Consider the following 26231-nt stretch of genomic DNA (forward strand, 5'->3'; position numbering starts at 1 on the left):
CTTGCAATACTGTATATTTTCATTTTTGCACTTACAAACATTATTCTGAGAAGGCGTCCATTAGGCTTCACCAGGCTGCCAAAAGGGAGCTGTGGCCCACAAAAAGAGGTTAAGAATGTGTATCTTAAGGAGAAGGGAGAGACTGACCTCTGCTAAAGACCTTTGAGATAATGGTAAGTCCCCTTACCTTTCATCCTGCACAGAGTATTATACTTATTTGGGTTATTTCTAGGTCTAAGTGTTAGAAAACCAAATGCTACCTAAACTCACCTATTAACACAGCACTGTCCTTCAGTTCCTTATGTGTTCACTTTCTGAAACTCTGATCCAAAGAATGCAGGGCCACTGAATTATGCTTCATTCAATACAATCAGTTACAGTTCTGGCTAAGATACTAATCACAATCTTTGTCCTAGCTGTTTGCTATCTACAGGGCAGGAATGATTGATGACCTATAAGTAATACCAGAGATAGGAACTTCCTAAAATCGTGGGAATGCCTGAAATTGTAGAAGCTAGCATTCATTCTAAGGAACACGCTATTGGCGAACTAAATAGGTCCTCAGCACCCAGTGAAAAACCAGAGAGATAAAAGAGTTATGTGAGGCAGCCTGCTATAATGAGAGTTTGGGGTCTGGTCAGAACTCAGCTATCAACTGGATTTCGAGATGACCTCTTAGGTCCCCCTTAGCTCTAAAACAAATATAATATTTATTTCTATGGAAATAGTTGAAGCGGCCATTGTAATAGCTGGCCAGATTAGGCCACCATTTCTATGAAAAAATTAAAATTTCCTTCTTTCTCATTTCTTTTCTCTGCTGTTTTCAAAAAAAAAAAATCAGTCTTACTTCAAGTGTTTGCCTCCCTTATGTTTTTTTTTTTCCATGTTAAAAAAAAATTAAGTGGAATAAACTTCAGACTTAAAAGTAGAAGGAATGTGGCCAAACAAGAAATCAAACACTCTAAATTTCCTCTTTATCCCAAGCCTTGTGATACTCTGGAATTTTCTTTTCTCTTTTTAACCAAAATGACAATTTGATTGGACAGGTACAACCCAACTTTGCTATAACTGGATAAAAGAACTGAGAAGAACTACAGACATGATTCTTCCACAGATTTCCTAGTTTCATTTTATTAGCATCTTTTCTTTCTGCAACTTGACCTAGGTCCAGTTTCTCGGGATTTTTTTCACTATCTATTCTAACTACATTAATATTAGTTTAATTACTATTGTTCCATGTGCAAATGGATTGAAATGCAGATTAGTGTAATATACCTACTCACAAATACCACACATACTCCCCACCCCACAGAGATAGAGACAGATGGATAGATAGATGTACATACATATATTACACACATATGGAAAATGTAATTTAATGGACAATTTCTTGAAGATATTGTTAAAGGAAAATGTTAATGTGTCTAAGGACTTATCTTCTCTCATCTCTAATCGCCTGTAGGAGTTCCCTGAACCCTTCTTAGTGGAGGGAGAAGGTACAGCACAAGTTTGTCATCCATAGAAATGCTTTTGTCTGGCTTTGGAGTCATGAGAATTCAGTCCAATTGGATTTGTGGGAGTCATCCAACTTTGACAATCCCACTCAATACATTTATATGGCAACATTAAAAAGCAACATGGTATAGAGAAAACCATATTCATTCATTCAATGACTGTGAACAGGCAGAGAACAGTAAGATACAAAGATATAGAAGTCAGGGTGTCACTGTCCTTTTGAGAGGATAGTTGGTCTAGCTTGCTTTTCCTTTATTGTCCTTTCTCCTTCTGTCACATATATGCTTGTTTCATCTTTCTATCATGTTTTATGTACCTAAATACTTCTGCAGAGAACCTCAGAATAATAAGCTCATAGACTCATTGCATGTATGGATGGTCTGATGGAGGTGGAAGGTCCAAAAGAAGCCTGACTAGAAGATGTAGTTGAATGACACCCAAAGAGAAGATCCAGAGGGGTGAAATGCTCTCTTACTGGGGCAAGGGACACCACAATCTGAGTCTACATAAGAGGTCTCCAACTAATCCATCATGGACAAGAAAATAAAGCAAACTCAATTAAGCAAACATTTGTTAAACACCATTATGGTGTTTAATAGAGCACTGTGTAGAGAGATGGTAAGGAAGATAAACTGGAGTTAAACTCATTTTACTTTTCCATTTCTGAGCGAAATTACAAGTTGCCATTTTTAAAAAATGGACTGTGAAATACTGTCCTTTTTGTCTTAACAGACACCACAGTCTGGTTAGTTCTGCTATGTTAAGGCCTCTACATGAATCAATCATGAACTATTGGCCCATGTGTGACAAGGACCTGATGTTTTGGAAGTCATTCTGTCTGATTCTCCTGTTAGCTTTTTTTTGGCATCAGATAAAATGACATCTTTCCTCACACTCATTTTGGTTTTAATTAATTTCTCTATTATAACTATTTCATGTGTTTATCCCATTCTGTACAATTATAAATTAATCAAGGGTGGGAAAAGTGTTTTTGGTGTTTTCCCCTATCTCCCCACAGTACCAAGAATAGTGCTAATACAAAGTAGATATTCACTGAATATTCAGTTAAGGAGTAAATAAAACCACACTAAATGTTTGAATGAATGGAGAGTTCTCTAAACATGGCTTTGTGTTTGATTTTTTAAAAACAAAACATTACCTATACTCAGAATTTGAGAGATGAGTGTGATGCCTACAGGAGTTCTTTCTCAATAACCATCTTTGAGCAACTCTTCCAATTTATTGGATACTACTGAAAACCTGGCTTAACCAGTTAGGCTGCTTAAACTTTCAAATGCCCTTCAACGAGAAATCCCAAGAAAACAGAAGTAACTTTGTGTTTGCCTGGAAAGAATGTCCAGAGATTATATGGATTTTTTCCCCCTCAGGTTCATTTATTTTGTCTTTGTTGATTCACTCAGGCACGTAATTCACTAAAGCATATAATCACCCCTACCCAAATTTTCACTTAGGTTGTGATCTTTTTGGAATTGATACCATCCAATGATAATGCTTGATTTTATCTACAAAGTAAACCAGAAATCTAGATGAATTGTGTTACTTTTCATACTAAAAAAAAGTGAGGATAAACAAAATCAAGAAACATGAATAGTGGTCGAACTAATAAACTATCTAACTGGATGAGCCCCTTGCCTTGGTGTAGAGGAAGGAACACTGAATTTAAGTCAGAGGACCTAGTCTATTCCACAATTTTTCACTGAAAAGTCCTAAAAATAGATGCCAAATGATACTGCTGGGCTAAACAGCTTTGATGTCTCTAACAAGTTTTATGTGGGATCATTAAATAAATACTTCTTCCATGTGACTGATCTAATTAAGAGATTTTATTCCAACAAACCTTTGTTTGCAAAATCGAGGAAGTTAAGAGGATTAGGTGTTTCCCTGTTAGTCAAACTAAGAAACAGAGGTGTTGCTGTTCCTTTAAAAATATGCTAACCAGCTGGAGTTGAACCGATGTTGCTATGGAATGAAATTAATCTACTGAAAGAAAAAAATTACTTTTCATTTAGCTAAACCCCATGGTACCCCTTTTTTCATAACTGATATCAATACAACAAAAGATAACGCTATTTTGACTAATCATTATGCTTTCTAAAGCATTACATAATTGTAGTATAAGAAAGTAACTAAAATATCACATGCACATACAAATACATGATTTTAACTTCCTTTGGACTTTGACAAAGAATCTTGATTTTTTAAAAGAACATATAAAATATAACCACACATATACATCAGGTAGCTAAACTCTCCTTACCTGGTCCCACAAACAAACGAGCAGCCTTGATTTTCAGGAGAAACCACAAATGCTGGTGTGCTTGTATTTCACAGCAAAACTCCAGCCTGTTTCAATCTTTGTATTTTTCAATTAAAAGTAAAACAAAACCCAAGCAACATCATAAAACTTAGGTGGTTTCAGCACATGATCTAATATAACAAATGTGCTCTTAATATTAACAGAGACCATGAAAAGTTTACACAACAGTAGTTATCAGTAACTCATACCTACTTAGAACAGTGTAATAAGGTCATTAATTCTGCTGAGCAAGGACAGAGCAGGCATTGCTCCACATTCTTAGATACAGCAGGGAGAGGCCCTCACCCTCTGGAAGTGCTTTGAGATCACTGCTCTCTATCTACATCATCAAGTCAGTATGCAAGTCATGGCATTACTTTCCTGATGTCACAGTCCTCTTCCAGAGTGAAAGCCAAGACAACTACTTCTCTTCCTTCCCTTAATTTATACACCTCTTCAAGAAAGATGACAGTAGAAAAAAACCACTGGTTCCAAGTTCAAATGCTGCTGTGACACTAACTACCTCTGTGTGACTTTGGCAAACCACCTAAGGTTCTGCAAAAAATTAGATCCTTTCCAGCTCTAAATCTATGACCCTGTGAAATCAACTCAACAATTTCATGAGTTCAGTCATTTAAATTCTCAGCATAAACTGCTTTAGACCTTTAGCTGATACAAGACATCTAAGGCAAGGTCCTGAGCTAACAAAGCTTTTGGTGCAGTTTGACTGAAGTACACAAGTGAAATTTATTAGAATGAGAGATTATATAATCAAATGAGAAATCTCAAATCTCAAACAGAGCACTAGGCTGTGGTTAAGGAAGATTTGAATTCAAATGAAGACTCAGACACTTACTACTTCTCTCTGACTGCCCTAAGGTATTATTGCCCTATTAGTATTAAGTCCTATCAATTACAGCTCAGCATTGGGAGTTTCCATTTGAGGAGTTCCCTACACTGAGAAATCTCAAATCCAAACCAAACGCCAAAAATTGAACCTTTTTCACTCATTTGTTGTCCAGAGAAAGTTTTGTAACATTAGAGAGAATTTTGTAAGATGCCATATATTTATTAGCTATAATGGTCATCATCACATATCTTACTGCATTAGATGGAGAGCTCCTGGAGCCTAGGAAGTATTTTTTACTTTTCTTCATTTCTATCTCTTAGCACAGTCTCTGGAACATAGAAAGTGCTTCATAAAGGTTTACTGATCGATTGGCTGACTGAATGACTTATCTTCTCTATTGAGAAGCCCCTGGAATAAACCTTAGAACCATGTAGCTCTGGGTTCAAATTCCACCTCTGATCCTGTAGCCCCTAGAGAAATCACTTAGTCTCTCCCTGCCCCAAGAAACTCTCTAAGACCAAAAATCTTAGAGCAGGTATAGTTCGGTTTCCTGCTCTGAGTTTCCTCATTCAAATGAAATCAAGGTCCAAGCCCTAGTCCTACCAGACTCTATGTTCTATTGGACAGAAATTAGGTCATTCTTTACATTTTTTTCTCCCTCTTTCTGACTCTCTATCCATCTGAGGCAGTGGACACAGTAGCCAAGAAAACCTAAACTTCCCTCCTCCCCACCAAAAAAAACCCCCAATACAAGAAAACTACCCCAAACCAGAGCACCTAAGTTCAAACCTGGTTTAAGACATTACTAGCCATATGACCCTGGGCAAGTCACTTAAACTTCCTGCCTCTGTTTCACAACTCTCAAAATGGGGATAATAGCAGCCTCCACTTCCCAAGGTTGTTATATGGGTCAAATGAGTTAATATTTCGGGTTTTCCTGGCAGATACTCTAGTATGAAGAAAGTGGTTTTCCATTGCCTTCTCCAGCTCATTTTACAGATGAGGAAACAAAGGCAAACAGAATTTAACCTCAGGTCTTCCTGAGTCCAGTCCTGGCACTCCATCCACTGCACCACCTAGCTGCCCTATAGAGCTTTAGGCCAAGATAGTCAAAGGCTATGGTTGATCAACTGAAGCTGAGCTATGCAAAATATTACTATGACTGGGCTTTATACTGATTTTTAGGGAGGCAAGCTTAACGGGAGGAAGTAGTTTCCTCCCCTTAATGGGAGGAAGTGATTTCCTCCCAGGTGTTGGGTGCTAAAAAGATCAGACTATAAACCACCCCACCACACACTCCCCTGGTCACACATGTCAGGCCACCCTTTTGTAATTACCTTTTTCTTTTAAGTTCCCTTCTTCAGACTTCCCTGGATACTAATGTTGAGAGGTAGAGGCAGGGGTTCAGAGGGGTCTAAGAAAAGCAGCAGATAACGAAATTCTGCTGCTATCATGATGAATGAGGAAATGGAGGCCAGAAAAAGAGAAATGATTTATCCAAGAAGGCCAGATCTGGGCTTTTACTCCAAATCCAGCGTTCACTATACTGCTGCCTCCTTTGCACCTTAAAATCTAGTAAGGGCTATTAACGGATAACTTTACATCCATAAACAAGAATTTGATAATCTCATGTGCAAGCCTTCAAGTTAGATCAATCAGCATTTATTTAGAGTTTACTACATGTCAGGGGGGCAGCTAGATGGCAAGTGGATAGCGCACTGGGCTTCATCTTCCCAAGTTCAAATCCTGTCTCAGACACTTACTAGTTGTGTGTTGACTTAATCCTCTTTGCTTCAGTCTCCTCACCTGTAAAATGAGCTAGAGAAGGAAATAGCAAATCACCCCAGGAATTTTGTTTAAGAAAACTCCCAAATGGGATCAGGACTGAAAAACCACAAAAATATCCCAGGCACTGTGCTAACTGCTAAAGACATAAAGTAAAGCAAAACAGTCCTGCCCTCAAGGAGTTCACCTTCTGTCAGAGAAGATAGTAAATAACTAGGTACACTCAGGACAGATGGAGGTAATTGGACAGGAGCAGGCCCTAGGGCAGGGAACTGAGGGCACTAGGAAAGGCCTTCGGCAGAAGGTGGTATTTGAAGAGTCTTGAAAGCAGCCAGGAAACCAAGGGCCATTGGTGAAGGGACAGAGCATACTAGGCATGGGGATGGCCAAAGTACAGTGTGTGAGGAACACTGTAGAGTACACAAAGAGAGGAGACGGAAAGGGATGAGGGTATGAAGGGCTCTAGTGCCTTGGAGGTGAATATGGAGCCACTGGTACTCAATGAGCAAAGGGGGGATACAGTTGTTCATTTTAGAAATGTCACCTTGGTCACTGGGCGAGTGATAGATTGCAACTGGGGAAGAGAGCCTTGAGGGTGAGATACAACTTCAGACAGTCCAGACAGGGAGGGAGCAGCACTTCTCCTCCACTGGATATATGTGGGGTGAGCGTGAGGAAGGAATTGATAATGGCAGCTCCGTTGTGAGTGCAAGCAATGGGGAGGAAAGTTAGGAATGGACAAGCTGGGGATGGGGTGGGAAAGAAAATGAACTCTGGTTTTGGATGTGTTGAGTCTAAGATTTCTATAAGAATTTGGGACTCAAAAAAAGTTTAAATGATGTTAATTTTTTTCACATGTAATTGGGGGAAAATAATATTATAATAAAAAATTATAAATAAAAATAAAATATTAGATTAAAAATATGTCTATGGTACATTCAGTTCTAGATGTCCAAGATAGATTGATAGATTGAAATATTCTTGATGCATACATTTGGATAGGATATTGTATAGAGCTGGTCCATCAACATCCACATAATTTGAATAGAGCATTACAGACACTAGAATGGGCCTAGACTGGACAGAAAGGAGAGGCAATATTTTTAATAAACTAAATCTTATCCCTAAAATGGGGGCCTATATGCTCAGTCTCAACATTCCTTCTCCCTGCATAGTATTCTGGTGTGAGCCATTCCAACTTCTCTGGTATCTTTTCATTTGGGGGATGTGAAAAGTAGGTTGGATGAGGAAACTGAGGCCCATAGAAACTGGGGCCTAGAGAATTGTAGTAACTTGCAAAAGATGGAACACGAAATTAGGAGAAGTGGGCTATAATAATAAGAATGCTGGGCTTATCCGGAAGATTTGGGTTTTAGCCTTTGCCTCAAGACTGTGTGACCTTCATTCAACAACAATCTTCATTTCTTTGGGCCAAAGGACTAGATGATCTCTCCACGCCCCTCCCAAGTCTAAATCTAAGATCATACAAATCAAGATGAAAACCCTGGTTTCCTGACTTCCAGACCCATTATTGTTTCTTATACATCATGAAGCTTTCAAACACAGTTTAGCAAAATGATCCTCACCACATGCTGGTGTGTAGAAATATTTACCATGTATTCTGTGACTTTTGTACAGCCTATGCATATGTAGCTCAGATATGTAAAATTACAAAGGGCTACAGCCCAGTATTTTTTCTACTACCTAGTCTAATGTTAGTATGCAGGACAACATCTGTTTGAGTGGGAAGTAGTCTCAGACTGAAAACCAGCAAGTCTAATGAGAAAGGGGTAGAGCCAAGAAAAAGAATGCCAAGAAAGGCCAAGGTCAGGCCTCAGGTAAATAGGCCATGGCCACAAGGTTCAACTGGGGGTGGCTGGAAGGAAAATCAGATAATCAAAAATGGGTTGGTCAACTGACTCAGCAAAAAAAAAAAAAAAAAAGGACTCATACTTCCTTGAGTCAGATTAAAGGAAAGCCAAAGCATTTATCAGACAGGCAGCTTCCTAATTTTTTCAACCTCAAATCTTCCCTCACCTACACATGATTTATTTCTTCAGTTAACTTGCATAATTTAAGATGTGACAGCCTGAAGCCCAATTATAATGGTGACCTTTCTTTGTATACCCAGCACTTACCATAGTGCCTGGCATAATGGAGATAATAATAATAAAAGCTAACACTTTTTTTGACAGTGCTTACTATGTGCTAAATACTTTACAATTATTATTTCATTTGACCCTCACAACCACTCCGTTAGGCACATGCTCTAATTATCTCCATTTTACAGATGAGGAAACTGAGGCAAAGAGAGCTATTTTAGACTGGATTTGGACTCAGGTCTTCCAGACTCCTAGGGACAGCACATCCAGCTGCATAGACATTAGTCTCTTCATATTTATTGACTGACCAAAAAAAAGGGGGGAAGAAAAAGTTCTCCTATTCAATAATACTACTAAGTTAAATTCACAAGTGCTTTTCCTCCCAAACACTCAGAAAACAAGGGCAATCAATTATTCTGTTTTTATTACAGGGAAAACAGAATCACAAAACAAATCCCAGAATGGAAATAGAACACAATGGGAATTTCTTTGTTTTCAGAGAAAGGTGGTGATAATGGTGGTAGAAGGGCAGTCTCAAAAGGGATCTTCATTAACCAATTGTAGTAATTTATACTATTGTGCTGGTCTCTCCACACACATAAAATACTACCCTTTTAAGACCCAACTCAATTTTCACTCTCTACTATGAAGATATGATTTCTCTAATAGTAGAAAAAGCACGGGGCATAAATGCTGTCTCTGCCACAGAGCCAACTGTGTGACCTTGAGAGGCTGCAGAGTAGAGGGCTGGACTTTGGGACCCCAGGCAAGTCGCTCATTAGGTTTCCTTTCCTATAAAATGAGATCATCGGACTCCATTGTCTCTAAGGTTCCTTTGGCTCTAAATCTGTGACCCTGTGACTTCTCAGGGGCAGGATTTGAACCCTTATTACAGGTCCAGCACCTTGTCCACTGTGTCCAAAGTTTTGTTTTGTTTTTAACAAGTGTCAAATCATAGCAAAGCCCAAATCTATGCTCCAGAGGAACTACCGCTTTATAGTTCATAAAAGTCCTACTCTGCTATGCATCGTTCTTGATCTATAGTTTTACATTGCTGACTCACACTTAGCTTGGATTCTATTAGGGCCTCCAGTTTTGTTGTGACTGTACTTAGGAAAAGTGTTTATATTCTAGTGTAGTGGTTCTTAACTTAAGGTTTCTCAGCTTGTTTTTTTTTTAATTGATAACTATTCCAATAATTGCTTTCTTTTGTAATCCCATGTATTTTATTTTGCACATTTAAAAATATTTTGAGAAGGGAGACGTCAGTTTCAATTGTCAAAGGGGTCTATGACACCAAAGTGAAAAACCCGAGTACTAGTGAACCTTCCCATTTTTATTGACTTCTTTCCTTTTATACAACTTTTGAGGTTTACCAAAGACCAAGTACATTTGGCATCATCTGGCAAACTTAAGAAGTTCACCTTATGTTTCAGTATTTCAGAAATATGTGATTCTGTGGGTGTGACCAATTCCTGAGAATTCAGATCCCAATCCCTCAGTGACCAAAAAATTCATTACCCTGAGGCCAATCTGATGATGAGTCTCTCTAGAATTTGGGTAGGCTGGTCTTCAGAAGACAGACATAATCCATCACTGGGTCTAACTCAAGACATTTTCCAGCCTGGTGAGACCTGCCAGAGCTTGTACTCTGCTGGCATAGTCTTTGAGAACATTAAATAGTTGTTATCCAATGAGAATACTTCATGAATAAACACATTAAATAGTGTCTGGCCTGAAACCCATGGAGCTTCATTCGATACATAGCTCCAGGCCGAACTGAAACAATCAACCCTTCCCGTATTTCTTTTGAAAATCCAATTTTTTATAATTCAAAACGTGAATAATACTTCTGCCAGAAAGTCTCCTTTTTTGACAGAATTACATAACAGAAGAGGATGAAAAGTCAGCATGTTCTGCTCCAGTCAGTGATAAGTCTTCTTGGTGGGAAGATGATCATGGTGGTGAGGGCAGTTGCATAACACCTCTCCATTTGGCTTATTCTCAGTAGTTCTGAAAACAGCACGTTTCCATCATCTATTTCAGCTTTCCCACTGATTTATTACCTTAATGTGAAGGTGACATTGGGGTGAATTGGAACAAGCCAGTCAGACTCACAGTTATGAAAGGTATTCTAGTGCCCTCCAACCAGAGAGCTGAATGGAAAATCAAGAGATAGTTTTGCTCATAACTAATTTGATCAGAAAACATTTCTGGAGCCTATTCCCTGATCTATAGAACTTTAAAATCTAGCTGGGGAGCTACTTGGGCAGTTAGATAAATGGCACATAGAGTTCTGGACCTGGAGGCAAAAAGACCTAAGTTCAAATTCAGCATTAGATACTTAACTAGCCCAGAATCTGGGCATATTACTTAACTTCTGCCCCCATCTATAAAATAAGGACAATAATAGCACCTACCTCCCAGGGTTGTTATGAGGTTAAGTAAGATAATATTTGTAGAGTTTTGCAACCCTTAAAGTGCTAGCTGTTATTATTACTATCAGACGTGTACACAGGCAGAATAAAGTAACCACAAAAAATACAATATGATAAACTACCTCAAGGTAACATAATTTAAGTGCAAAATACACATACACACACACACACACACACACATATATATATCTGTATGTATCTTTAAACAAGAATTCTTCAAAATCTTCAGAACAATTCAATTCAAAAAAGAAGCTGCAAAAATTCAATCACCCAACAAACTATATGAGCCAAGGCCAGGTCAAATCATTTCTCAATAATCCCAAAGCTAATAATAATTAGAATCCTTGAAGAGGATGTTTCTTTATCAACAGCTACATTTTGTCAGGGCAGCTGGGTGGCACAGTGGATAGAGCGCACTCACTGGGACTGGAGTCAAAAAGAAGTGAGTTCAAATCTAACCTTAGATACTTTGCTAACTGTGTGACCCTAGGCAAGTCACATAAGTCGGTTTGCCTCAGTTTCTTCATCTGTAGAATGAGTTGGAGAAGGAAACAGCAAACCACACCAAGAAAACTCCAAATGAGGTTACAAAGAGTTGGACACAACTTAACAGTAACATTTTGTTAGTTCAATCAATATTCTCAATAACAATATGTATTACTTCGATACATAAGATCACATATAAAATCAGTTTGGATATTAATACTGTTCTTCCTGTTACAAAACGATGTGATATATAGTAGAGAACAAAAGAGAGAAAGAAAAGTTATGTGCAAACTGTTGTTCTCCCGTTTTCTTAATGCCTCTTCTAATCCAGCTTCGATGTGTCCAGTTCTATCTTCCCTTTATACATTCTACAATTCCAAAGGGACCTAGGACACCAAAATCACAGCCTCTATACTCTCTTGTGAACTTTGCAGTCTGAGAATTCTTAGTTTCCTTTAGGGCTCAGCTCAAAGATGACTTCCTTCATGAAGCTTGCCATAATTACCCCCTAGCTTGTTAGAGTTCCCTCCTTCCTCAGCTTACCTTATATTTATTTATCAGGGTACATGCTGTATTTTCCCACCCAACAATCCATGAAATAAACTTCCTTGAAGGATGGGACTCTGTATTCTTTATAGGTATTCCAAGTGCCCAATACAGAATATGTCTATTTGTTGAATTAGGGTACTCTTCCATAATAGCAAAATAACTTATTTGTAAACCTTTGTAATATAGGCCTCTGTTCTCCATAGAATTTTGTTGAAATTAAGTCAACATACGTTCTAGAGTTTTTGCAAATATTCTATCCAGTTTTTCTAGAAACCAATGAATTCTCTAGGACTTTCATTAAACACTTCACTTTGCTCCAACTAAAACCTGCTAAATAGAAACAAAGATAGAGTCTGTTTTTTCCTCTTTCTGCTAATAGGCTAGGCATTTAATCCTATAACAAGATTTTTACAGGGCCTTCTTTTACTATCTCACTATCTGGCCTATCTGACCCCCCTACAGAGGCAATTCCCAACCTTCCATTCTCTCTTTAAGCATCCCACACAGCCCTGCCGGGATTCCCTACCTCTTTCCCCTTCTCTCCCCTCCCCCAGCAATCTCAGGTGAGGACCTGGTCTCTTGATTGAGAAAAATTAAGGCCATTCAAGGGGAGCTCACCTTCTCACCACCAAAACCCCCCTAGACATCACCCCCCCTCTTCTCCTTCCATCCTCCAGTTGCTGATAATTAAGTGGTTCTATTTCCCTCTACAGGTACCCTTGATATGGAGATGCATCATTTCTGGTAGAATGACACTCCCCCATCTGTCCCCTCCATCATCCCCTCTAATCTTTAGTCTCTCCTTATCTACAAATTCCTTCCCTATGGCCTTTAAATATACCCAAGTCACCGCCATCATTCAAAAAAACTTTTCATTAGACTCAGTCATCTCAAGGTTATCCTCCGAAATCTTACCTCCCTTTATCCCTTAAAAAAAAAAAAACAGTCTCTACTCCTAGCTTCCACTTAATATCCTCTTACTCTTCAACCCTTTACAATTTGGCTTCTGATCTCACTAAACTGCAAACTGTTCTCTACAAAGTTAACCAATTTACTGAATCTTTTGGGTTCCTCCCCTCCACCCCGTCCCCATCTTCCTCAAGTTCTTTGGTACATCTGACACTGCAAACCATCCTCTCCTCTTGTTTTTGTGGTCCTACTTTCTGGTTTCTCCTCCTCCTTCTTACTCTATTTTGCTGGTTCACTGTCCATACCATTAAGGCAAGGGAGGTGGTGAAGTGGATAGAGTGCCAGGCCTGAAGGCAAGAAGACTCATTTTCCTGAGTTCAGACCCTGCACAAGTCACTTAACACTCATTTTCCTCAGTTTCCTTATCTGTAGAATGAGCTGTAGAAAGAAATGGCAAACCACTCTAGTATCTCTGCCAAGAAAATCCTAAATTGGGTTGCAAAAAGTTAGACACATATGAAAAATGCCTGTCTGAACAACAATTGAGGGTGATCCCCAGGATTATGTCTTAGTCTCTCCTTCACTCTCTTCACTAGGTAACTTCACCAGCTCCCTTGGATTTAATCTATGCAGATAACTCATAGATCCATACCTCTAAACTCAATGTCCCTCCCTGGAGCCTCAGTCCTGATTCAGCAAGTGTCTTCCCTATTGAATATATTTCAAACTAGACGTGGAGACAGTATCAAATTTAGCATGACTAAAGCAGAATTCATAATCTTCCCTTCCCCTTCCTCTTCAACTCATACAATCACCACCTCCCATGACTTCTGGACCAAACAGAGTAAGTCTCTAATTGTTGTCTCTGTTTGTCTACAATCCAACCATTCTCCTCCACCTAACTGTCAAAGTGATTTTCCTTGAGTGAAGAAATCACTTCCCCATTCAATAATATCTCGGTTGACTGCCTAAAGTTTTTTTTTTTCTGTTTTATGTATATTTTCAGAGAATTAGGGGCAGATTTATACAAAACATTTCTATTTCCAACCTTTTGCTTAATTCTAACTTGTATAGCACTTTAAAGTTTCCAACCTTTCAACAACTCTATGAACTAGGTAATAGAAGTATTATCCACATTTACAGATAAGCAAAGTGAGAAGTTGTGACCTGCCCAATGATCATAGAGGACCTGAGGTAGAGTAATAGCTGAGATTTCCTGATTTCCAGTCCAGCAGTCCTACACACCACATATTTAATCTCTGCAGAAAAGCGCAAGAGTAAACCCAGAAGACCAAATGTGTGGCTGACCTTTGATATTGCAAGGGAAAACCATAATATCTCAGCTTCTAAATAATGCAGTGTCTATATTTTAGAAGTACAGGAATTTTAGGGGTGGCCAAGTGGCTCAGTGAGTAAGAGCACTGGCCCCAGTGTCAGGATGACCTGGGGATCGAATCTGGGCTCAGATACTTAGCACCACACCCAGAAATAACTGGCCTTGTAACCTTGAGCAAGTTACTTAACCCCAATTGCTTAAAAAAAAAAAGTACAGGGATTTAAAGATTGTAAATGTCATTCATCTCTCTAGGCAAAAATGCTGATTCAGGCTAACAAGGATAATTGAAACAAAAACTCACCAGTTCTATATCTATGCTATATCTAAACACCTAAATTGAAACTGACAAATAAGGTAATTACCCCGTTGGGAAATGGAGAAAAATTGTAAAGAAAATGTAAAACTATTTTGGCTTTCGGAGGCATGGATGGGGAGTGTGGATGAACGTAGAGTTATGCTGATCATATTTAAAAGATAATTCACCCTATGTGTAATGTATAAGCAGAATCAGAGGGATAGATTCTAAGATGTCCTTCTCTGCCCCTCAAAAACTATGAAAACAAAGACCAGGAAGTACATATACCCATAGGTTAAAGATCCTTTAAAGAAAGGGGTGCAAAGGAAAGCTCAAGCTTTGATTTCTGCTAAAGGATACTTGAGTTTTCTGAAGGAAGGTTAAGAGATAAAGCAAAGGAAAAGGGAAAGAACGAGAGGAAAAGAAACTAAAGCATGCGTTCCCTAGTCAGCTGCTCTTCTGAGGATACAGAAAAAAGGGAAAGAAAAAGCCCAAGTCCTAAAGAGCTTTCAGTTTGCTTGCTTCTTAGTTTTAGTCTCAGAGATAAAAGAAAGAACCCAAAATGAATGCTTATTTATTTTTGTGGGCTTAGTTCTAAAACCAGAATTTACAGTAAATAGCTAATACCACCAAAAAGTATGTTCAACAAAAGCCTCACTTATTTTCTCTTTTTTATCTAAAAATGATTTGTCTCAAAATGTTCCTATAATTTCATTAACCAAGAACAAGGAAATCTGAGAAAAAGAAGATTAATGTTTATCACCTAAAGCAAAGTAACAGAGCAGCTCCATGTACCCACCAACATACTGCAAAGTGCGGCCTCAACCAAACTGAAATGGAATTGGGAAATGTTTAAGAAATAAATAAAAATCAATTAGTATGTTGCCAGCAGGGATTCTTAGATGTACAGGATAATGGCCTCCAGTTTCTATCTGAATCTGACACCACCAACCTAAAACCTAAAGGATTTCCGGATTTCTTCTATGTCTTTAAGCATTTTCAGTCTCCCTATTTACCAGTGATTCTCTATTAACTCCATGACCAAGGAGCTAAAATGGACTCCATACAATGTGGGCTCTTTTTCTCTCTTTCTTTTTTTTTTTTTAAGGCAGGAGCTGCACTAAGTCCCCAGCCTTTGCTTTGTGGAAATTCTTCAGTGTATTACTGCAGAGCAGAGTGGTGTGACAAGGATAAAGAGATTAAAAATAATTTCAGTTAACTCCTTCAAGCTATAGCAGGCAAAAAAACAACTCAACTAAAGGTCGCCATAATTCTTTATGGAAAGTTCGGCACATGTAGGAGATTTATAGCATGCAAAAATTAAAGGAATTAAAAATTAATTTGGGCTTTTTAAAGATAAATTTCTATTAATAGCTTGTTTTTAATATTACCTAAATTCCCCTTCTATATCCTCCTTATTTCCCTCTCCCTGTGATCTAGTCCATAACAGATTAAGGGAGAGAACAAGAGAAAATAAGCAGCAACCAATTAATACACCCAAAACCCCACAAATCTAACAATATATTTAATGTTTCCCACCCACGGACCTCCTATCCCTGCCAAGGGCTGGGGGTCGGGGGGAAATTTCCAATCTTCCTTAAAACTAAGCTTTTTTTTTTCTTTTTAATTTTGCAACATTCATTTCTGGTTATTTTCTCCAAAAACGGCATTTTTTAAAAAACAGGTAAATGTAGATGGTTTTGTGAACTAGCAAAAATGAAAATAATGAGCACGATAGGATAAGAAATTAAAAAATTAAGGCTTGAAATGTCATCCAGCAATTGCTTCTGGGGTATCAGGACCATTTTTTGGGGGGGGGAGGTCTCCACTCCCTCATTTGTGTTTCTCACAGCCTCCCACACTCCCCAGTATGTACTCCCCAGTAATCCTTTAGGCTACAAATCTATCACCAGTAGGCACTACTTCTGTTGCAGCCGTCAATTTAACAAGTTCAGTGTCTGGACTTAAAGGACTATAACACTAATATGCTTATTATCTTCATTAACAATATCATCAAATAATTAGTGCTGTGCTATATAACTCAATGACTCATTATAAGAATAATTTAATAGAGTAGGTGAATAATTGTGTCTATCCTCATATGGTACTCTTAATAGAGACACACACAAAGATGGGTAAAATGGCATTCGGCAGGTTGGCTTTCAAATCCTGGTAACTTGAAACCTCCTTTAACCCAACAAAGTTGTCACCAGCTCATGCTGACTAAAGGAGGAAGTGACTGCTATTTTCCAAGATCTTGAGGGTTGTCATGTGAAAGAGAGAGCAGACTTATTCTGGGTTGCTCTACAGTAAAGTTAGAGCAAAGTCATTTTGGATCCAGATATCAAAAGTAGAGCTGTCCTGTATTAAACAAGTCTTCCTATCACTGGAAGTGTTCAAGATGAGGCAGCCTGAAGGACCAAGGATTACCCCTATAAGAAATTAATGCATGAAATTCAGCAGGAGGCCGATTGATTGGTTCAGATGACCTTTAACTATCCCTTCCAACTCAAAAGATTCTCATCATCCATATGCATTCACACAAAAGCTTTATATCACAGGAGTTAACTATTCATATGAGTTATCCATCAAATCAACTATAATAAACCAGAGTTCTACAAAAAGACAGAGGTCAAGATTTTAAATGCCCAAACAAGCGTTCCTTCTCCCTAGGTCCTCTTGGAGAACAATTAATGTTCTTTGACTTTCTTTGTATCCTCAGGCTTAGTTAGCATAGTACCTGGTGTATAGTGGGTACTTACTAAATGCTAGTTGAGTGATTTACCTGTTTTCCATTCATCTTACTTATTGAGCTAAAGAGAGATCTTCAGGGTTAGTGGGAAGAGGCAAAAAAAATTGCTTTTTGGTTCAACTTTAGTATTAATAATTATTCTTTCATTATTATATTATATTCGAAATTAAGTTGTAATAGCAATGATGGGTAACATTTATACAACACATCTTGGTTACAAAGTGTTTTTGTTTTATCCAGGTGGGTTGCTTATTATTCACCAATATTTCTTTCACAAATGAGGAACCAAGTTTAGAGATTTAGTACTGACACTAGCCCCAAACCAACTCTTTTGACTCCAAGCTATTTCCATTACTCCAACCTGCCTTGAAAAGTTTTTTAAGCCATTAGTCAAGAAAACTTCTATTTAACCTACAACTTTAGAGAATTTTCTTTTTTTATTGTATTATCAACAAATATTTCGATCTACAAAGCAGAACAAAAAAGGCTGGTATATGAAACTGAACTGGTTTATTTTTGTAAGTTTACATAAAAGTAACAAAATTGCTGTTTCTGTCACTTTTTGAAATTTTTGTTTTCAGTACCTACAGAATTTTTACTACCTTTTACTCACAAATTTGCTCATGTTACCTTCTTTGGTTTACTTATATTAGCAGGTTAAAATTTGATCCCTTGGAACCATGTGAGCAAATTACACACTATAATTTCTGAAGACATAATTACTCACATAAAAACTAAGGACAAGGGCAATAGGAAGGAGGATAGTATATTAACTATACCATTAACCTCAATGATTGATTTTTAGCAAAACTGCGTAATCTCTTCAGTAATTGGCATTTTGTTAGTGTGCATGGTTACACTAACAATAATAACAGCTGATGTTTGCACATTGGTTGTTTTAAGGTTTGCAAAGGCTTTTTTTTGCCCATTTAACCTTGACAATAGCCCTATACAATTATTATCCTAGCTTTACAGGCAGAAAACCTTGGCTCAAGAGAGGTTAAATTAACTTGCCTAGGACGTGCAGAGCTACTAAGATTCTGAGGCAGCATTCAAACCCAGATCTTCCTGTCAATAAAATGGTCACTCTTGGTCACCATGCCACTCTGATTCTCACAGGAGCAACTGAGGACAACCGCTTGTCCTAGAGAGAAGGTTTAAGAAGTATTTTTAGTCTTCATTCATTCCAGGATTTAATCAAGGTAGGTAAAGCAGAAGTGCTTATCACAACAGATCCACACCCTAGCTCAAAGAAATAATCAAATCTGATAAGGAAAGACTTCAAGCTTCTGCTCAATGGCCAAACCCTTGTATAGTATTAAGGTTGTTGTTCAGTGTGATCCCACAGTGATCCAAAAAGACCATAATGCACCAGACCAGGCCCTCCCAACCAGAGGACTTCATCTTACCATATCAGGTCTTTGAGCATTTTAATACAGTCCATGGGGTTTTCTTGGCAAAGATACTGGAATGGTTTGCCATTTCCTTCTCCAATTTTATGATTAAGTGATTTGCCCAGCTAATCAGTGTTTGAGGTCAAATTTGAACTCTGGTCTTTTTGACTGCTGGTCCAGTGCTCGATCCACTGAGCCACCAAGTATTAATACCAGTCTACAAAAACAACATGAAAAGCCCATTCTTTTGCTATTTAAATGGAAACAAGTTTATAGACTCAGGTTGGTTTTTTTTCCCCCTACTGTCAAATAGACTAGTTGATGCCAGGCAAACATGCAAATTCTCAACTTTAGAGGCTGCTGGAACACTAATTATTCTAACTCTGAAAATCAGCTCTTTGCCAAGCCATGTGTTGTTAGAGCAGTGTTAACATCTAAAGACTCAAATTCCTGCCTAAGGTTTTGGTAAGAGCATGTTATATAATGACTAAAAGTAACATACAGCCCACAAACGTAGATAAACCTTGAAAAAGAAAAAAGTTGCACATTCCTTAAAGTCATCTTATTCTAATTCTATACCATCAGCAGCCATGATTAAATTAGAAGACTTCAAAAAATAAAATGACGGAAAACAAAATGAGCCACCAATAGAATCTGACTTTCATTTCTATAACTCATCTACTTCTTTTGTGCTATGGAAAGCAGATGCAGAAAACCTGAAATTACCTATTAAAAATTATATGTGCACTAGTCCTTTCTAATGATCTCAGCATTATTATTTTTCATTTCAGTTTATTTCATGGTAAAGTAGCTTTAAGACCAGTTAAACTGAGCCATATAAACTTGCTTGTTGTTCGGTCATTTCAGTACTACTCTTTGTGACCCCATTCGGGGTTTTCTTAGCAAAGATACTGGAATGGTTTACTGCTTCTTTCTCCAGCTCATTTTACAGATGAGGAAATGGAGGCCAACAGGGTTAATCGACTTGCCCAGGGTGACCTAGCTATAAGTGAGGATAGATTTGAACTCAATTCTTTCTAGCTCCGTTCCAGCACTCTATTCACTGTGCCACCTCGATGCCCCAGCCACGTAAATTAGGACCTCCCACAGTCTGAATTTGTGATCATTCAAAGAGGGTAGGTTGAACTTTGCTTTAGCATTATGTCTGTACCTATTGGCTAAACAAATAAGCCTATGTAATGTGAATGCACACATATTCAACTCAGTTCAATAAAGGTTTGTTGTTATTATTAAGCATTATTGACATTATTTAAGCACCTGCTATGTAAAAAGCAATGTGCTAGGTCCTAGGGATACAAAAGACAAACAGAAACATTTTCTTTCCTAGATATATGAAAAAATCCCACCCTCAGGCAGCTTACATCCTACTTATGGAAAGGCTCAACATAATCTGTGTGTATGTGTATGTGTATATATAATCTCCACTAGGATGCTTTGATAGATCATCCTGGTGCGAACTTGACTGTTTAAAAACTTTTAGACTATGCCAACAAAGAAAACACAGAAGGTAGCTGAATTTTAACAAAGGAAAAGAGGCTCTGAACAGAAACACATTTTCCTTGTTTGTTTTTTTGTTAATTATTTGGTTCTTCTATTTATTTAAATGTTGAGTTTTATGTAAGATTATACTCCTTTTTATCTACTTGTTTTTGTTGATGGTTATTAAGTTTAAAGTACAAGCACTGGCAGGTCCCTCCTAAATGAGAAGTTTTCTGAGTATGGGGCCTGACTGTGTCATCCAGGACCAGTCTTGCTAAGCTCAGAGATGCTCATGACCGCAATACTGGTGAGTAAGTGATGAATTTTATAGCCGTAGTCATAACCATAGCACATGAATTGTCCGTTAAGGTGTGGAGGCATTGTCATCTGCATCAGTGGAGATAATACAAATCCCAAGAGAGTCCTGGATTTCTTGACCTGTCTATCATTGGGTATGGAAGAATATTATGCCATAGAAAAAAAATTACTTGAAGATAGATAGGAAACACAAGGATAATGTGGCCCTTCTCTAGGTAGAGAAGTATTAACAGAGGGATCCCTTAGGAATTAAAGCTGAAACTGCTTTTATTTTCCCCCAGATGAAATCTTCAAACATTACCGAGAACAAGAAAAAATTTTACCAGGTTAGTTTGGTGAGCTGATATCAATATGAAATTATTTATAGTATTTGATGTGAATTTAAGTACAATGTGCATTTATATTAGGGTGAAAGAATCCAAACTATATATATAAAAAGATGGTCTTTGAAACTACTATTTACAATTTAACAGAAGGATCTATAGATTTCCACCAAGCAAGGATTCTGAACCCAGAGTTCATAAAACCCTTGCTCCCAGGGCCAAGAACATATTTGAGGTGAGGGAGTCTGAACTTGAATGGAAAAAAAAAAATTCATCTTTATTTTCACTTCAAACTGAAAGTTATCATTTCCTTGAAGTATAAATTTTAAAAAACAACCATTATAAGAAGGGGTCCATTGGTTTAACCAAACTGCCAAAGGGGTCCATAAAAAAAAGGCAAAGAATTCGTGCTATAGACTATCTTCTAAAGTGAAGAGCCTTTATTACGTTCTCATGGCCCAAAATGTCAACAAAATAATCACTACTGTCAAGACAGGCTTTGAAAACATGGCAGAAAACTTCTTATCATGCAAACCAATTCACTGAAACAAGCATTTAATATTGTGAGATCATTGAGAGAAGAGACTTTCTTTTCCCTTTCTTTGAATCCCTAATGCTATGCTTTAGTACAATGACTGGCACACAGTAGACACTTAATAAATATGTATTGGTTTATTATGTATAAAGCAAATACGTAAGGCACTAGGGATGCAAAAACTTTCTCACCCTCAAAGGGCTCCTGTACTACTGGACAGATACATCCAAACAGATAAGTATATGATTTTTTTTAAAGATAGTACTAATAAGTAGGGAGATCAAGAAAGGGTTCTCCTAGGATTTTTCAACTTGGAATTGAACTTAATTATTTTTTTATAACTGCATTTCAATGCAATTTTAAAATATATTATGATCTCAAGTATGCATCTTATAAATTTAATGCATAATAATTTTACATATCTTATGCATTTAAAAACGTTATTCTGAGAAGGGGTTCATAGGCTTTGCTGTACTACCAAAGTGGTCCTTGACACAAAAAAGGATTAAAAACTTCTGTCCCAGAAGGTGACACATGGATGGAGCCTTGAAGGAAGGCAGGATTCCAGCCTAGCTTTATCCAAAACAATGGCATAAAGCCACCAATAACTTCTAGCAGTCTTCTTCTCTCAAAAAAAGACATAACTGAGCAACAGAAGATTAAGAGAAGGGCAATTAAAATGATTTGGTGTATGGAGGGGCTTTCATATCAAGGCAATTTTTAAATTAAACTACAGTATAGCAAGATACTGAGATGGAATAGGATTAAAACTTTAAAACCATGAAGTTAAGAGCCTAATAACACTTACATCTTCAAAGAAATTTCAGAACTAACAGAAAAGTATAACTAGTTTGCACAGGAGGTAATATGATTAAGGAACTCTTCACTCAAAAGGCATACTGGATAAAGGTATAGATAGATCCAATTGAAGTTTTATTAAATTCACTAAGTGTTCTGTAATAGGTAGGAAAGTAAAATGCCTAACTTACCTACCTTCAGTGACTGCTGAAGGGTGCAATGAATGGACCCAGAAAGGAAGATTTGCATTTAAATCCTGCCTTACATGCCTAATTGCTATTGAACAAATTATTTAGCCATTTAACCACCCAGGGTCTTAGTTTTCTCATCTGTAAAATTAAGGTATATAGATTCAATGGCCATCAACATCCAGTTTTCATTAAATGTCCTTATTTTCTACAAAATGCCCCTTGATATCCATAGGGCTGGATGATTATTCTAGATTTATTTATAATATTATTATTTCTAGAATTTATAATTGACAAATATAATTATTAATGAATAAATGTAATATATTAGTACATACAAATTATTAAATACTTGTAATATTATTATTCTGATATAAATTATTCTATGATTGTATTCACAGGTGAGTCTGATCTGGGTGGCAAATACAAAAGGAAGATAAAAATCTATCCCTTCTCTAGCTTATTAGTGACTTAATTTGTTATAAGAACGCCAAGTAAATGCACTCCCTCCTACCTGTTAAAACTCCCTAACTTCCCGCAAGACTCAACTTAGGAGAAGCCTGTCCAATGGTCACTCCCTTCTGAAATTACCCATCAAATATGTTAAATCTCCTTTCCCTCTCCCATAAAAGGTCAGCTCCTTTAGGGCACAGGTTTTGATTTTATCTCTGAGTTCAGTTCAGTGTTTTATGTAATAAGCCTTAGTTGGATTAGTGCTTAACAAATGGGCCAGTGTCCTGGTACACCTTGCTTTTTCTATGTATGGGCATCTATGGACACTCAGTTGTAACCACCATCCAGTGATTTGGTCCATTTACCAGTTTTTCTAAGTTGTTGCCAATGTCCATAGAACAGTAAGTCAAGTCAGCTGTTTTGATTTTATAGCACTTTCCTCTTAAATAGTACAAAGCCCCGTTTAGGGGGACAGCCAGGTGGCTCAGCGAGTAAGAGCACCAGCTCCAGTGTCAGGATGACCTGGGGATCAAATCCAGGCTCAGATACTTAGCACCACTCCCAGAAATAACTGGCCGTACAAACAAAAAAACAAAGCCCCGTTTAGGTATTCTAAATAAACCTAATCAACAGAATTGATCAACTGTCGAACTCACTGTTCTACAAAACTTTCCATTTCAGTTTGGAGAGCTTCCTCTGTTGAGTTGAGGGAGGTCTCCAACAATTTTCCATAGATCTCTATTGTTGAACTGGTTCCATTCAATAGTTTTTTTTTTGTTTGCTTTGTTTTTTGTTTTGAGGCAATGGGTGTTAAGTGACTTGTCCAGGGTCACACAGTGTCTCATAAGTGTCTAAGGTCAAATTCGAACTCAGATCTTTCTCATTGCAGGGCCAGTGCTCTATCTACTGCACCACCTAGCTGCCCCTGCATTTAAAAGTTCAATGAGTGATTTGGAGAAAGGTATTGAAAAAATACCAAAAAAGTGCACTGGATGACAGACTAGACACCCAAAAGACCTCAGGCAAGTTAGAAAGATAGGTCAAACAAAATTTTTTTTAATTATACAAATATGAGGTAGATGAGACATGGCTTAGTAGTTCACAGGGGAAAAAAAGAAGTTTTCATTAATGGGAAATGTGAAAATAGAGGCAAAAAAAGTCACACCACAACCAACTACCCATATATACCTGCTAAAACAGTTAACAGAGTATATCCTGTATTATTGGATCACAGATTCAGAGCAGTGTGGGGCCTGATAGGCCATTGAATCCAACCTCTCATTTTAAAAATGGGGAAACTGAGGCTCAGGGAGGTCAGGTGACTTGCCCAGTCACAAAACTCCTAAATGCCAGAGGTAAGATATGAAGTCAGATATTGCTAACTTAAGACTTCCTGGCTGTTTCTAGACTCCAGTTCCAGCACCCTCTCCACTCTGCTGTGAGTGTGGTATACAGAGGGATAGAGAACATAGCAAGTAGACCTGTGATTTCATTAGTAATAGAAACTACCAATACAGGAAAACTCCTTCTCTGTAGCTTAGAATCTTAAGGAGCTGCCTCGAGCAACTGAGAAGGTCAGAAACTTGCAAGGGGTCACACGGAGACAGAACTTGAACTAGGCCTTGGTGGCTTGGACACCAGCCAGTTCTCTATCTACTACTGTCATCACAGATTTCATTATTAGAGAAACTATGCAGAGTACTGACCAAGTTTAGGATCCTTGAGCTGGAATGGTGGAATTGCTTATAAAACCACATAAATTTATATTACCCCCCTATCGTTGGCACCCTGGCCATTTTTCTCACTTGGGACATCTAGGTAATAGATATTAATCAAATTTCAGTGTCCCCACTGTAAAAACATATTCCATAGTTAAGGGTCTTAGAATAGAGATTCAAGGGACCTTATATATAGGTGATAGCAAGAAAGGCCCTGAAGGATTATCTTCTCAAACCACCTCATTTTGCAGATATAAAAAACAAGGCCTTAGAAAGACAAAGTAGTTACTGGTCCAGGGTTTTATGTATATAGCAGCACTACCAAAGAAGAGTTGTTTGGGATCCTAGCTCAGAGCTCTCTTCCATTGAAAACAAGGCCTAAATTATTTACTATTTCACCTTAAGAATTCAATATAAGGGGAGGCCAGATGGCTCTGCGAGTAAGAGCACCGACTCCAGTGTTGGGACGACCTGGAGATCAAATACCAGGGTTAGACACTTAGCACCACACCCAGAAATAACTGGCCATGTAACCTTGAGCAAGTTACTTAACCCCTATTGCTTAAAAATAAATAAATAAATAAATAAATGATTAAGAATTCAATATGAGGACAACCATAAATTAAAAAAAAAATTCAACAGTCACTTAGTCACAGAGACACCTTCTTTCTTGTGCCCTCCAAGCAACACTTGGATTCTTACAAAAAATATGTAGTCAAGTCCTTAGTCACCAAAGTATCCTCCTTCCTAAAAAGGGAGGCTAAATTTGAAGTCTCCAGGGCCCACAAATCCGTGAGGAAACAAACTGCTTATACGCAAAACCAGGGTGAACCCAACTCATCAATCAGCCCAATGAAACAACTTCTTTACACCTTTGGCCTAAACATATCAGCACAAATTCTGAGTTGGGTGTTTATCTGGTTATATTTATAAACTATTTTCCTGTGAAACTACCCTGCTTACCCAGCATTGCAGTGTGCTCCTGCTCCCGCTCACTGAAAATCACTTTGTTAGAGCTAAATGTTTCCATTCTCTCTATCTGAAGTCCATCAACCCCTCTTGCCAAAGGTGAAAAAATGCTTTTAGTTGTTTTTTAATATAAGCACAGAAAATTGAAAGGTGACTGTAGCTAACATTTTAAGAAGATAAATTTAGAGTGGTTCCCTTTTGAAAATTCAAGCTTCGCATGAAAATTTTCTTTTGGGGGAAAGTCCCCATTTGGTTAACTGCAAGGGCAGCACGAAGGGTGGGCTGGTGGGGTTCATTATCATTTTTATTATGTCAGTGGAAAATTTTCCTAACTGCTTGAATATATCTTTTTCTTTTTTCGGAGGGGAGAAGGCAGGGCAATTGGGGTTAAGTGACTTTGCCCAAGGTCACATGGGTAGTATGTGTTAAGTGTCTGAGGCCGAATTTGAACTCAGGTCCTACTGAGTCCAGGGCCAGGGATCTAGCCAATGTGTGAACTCTTAAGTATGTCTTGATTGACTTCGTGGCCAGGCTGGGATGGCTTGGAGAATGAATAATGTAAATCAAGTTTGCTACCAACATGAATGAGACTTTTAACACATTTTTCAAAGGGTAAGTTTTAAGTAAGGACACACCTATATAAAGTATAGACATTTGGAGAAAAATATTTGGAAAGATATACATATAGGTATAAACAACAA

The 26231-nt window shown here is 37.8% G+C and overlaps 1 protein-coding gene across 5 annotated transcripts in view; it reads right to left on the reverse strand.

Annotated features, from left to right (window-relative positions):
* RBM47 (RNA binding motif protein 47) overlaps nt 1-26231 on the reverse strand; it is a 152971-nt gene that overhangs the window by 112294 nt on the left and 14446 nt on the right. The window contains exon 2 of one of the 5 annotated variants that reach the window (XM_069105105.1): nt 18349-18478. The exons of 3 other annotated variants lie outside the window; for them this stretch is intronic. The gene's annotated coding sequence lies outside the window, so the exon portion shown is untranslated. Of the gene's footprint in view, nt 1-3793; nt 4024-18348; nt 18479-26231 lie in introns of those variants that run through there. One more of the 5 variants, XM_069105106.1, reaches the window with a different exon arrangement.

The sequence above is a fragment of the Petaurus breviceps genome, unplaced genomic scaffold (genome assembly GCF_028583685.1).
Source record: "Petaurus breviceps papuanus isolate PSGF00001 unplaced genomic scaffold, PetGlider_PUasm1.0 76, whole genome shotgun sequence".
NCBI classification, from domain to species: Eukaryota; Metazoa; Chordata; class Mammalia; order Diprotodontia; family Petauridae; genus Petaurus; species Petaurus breviceps.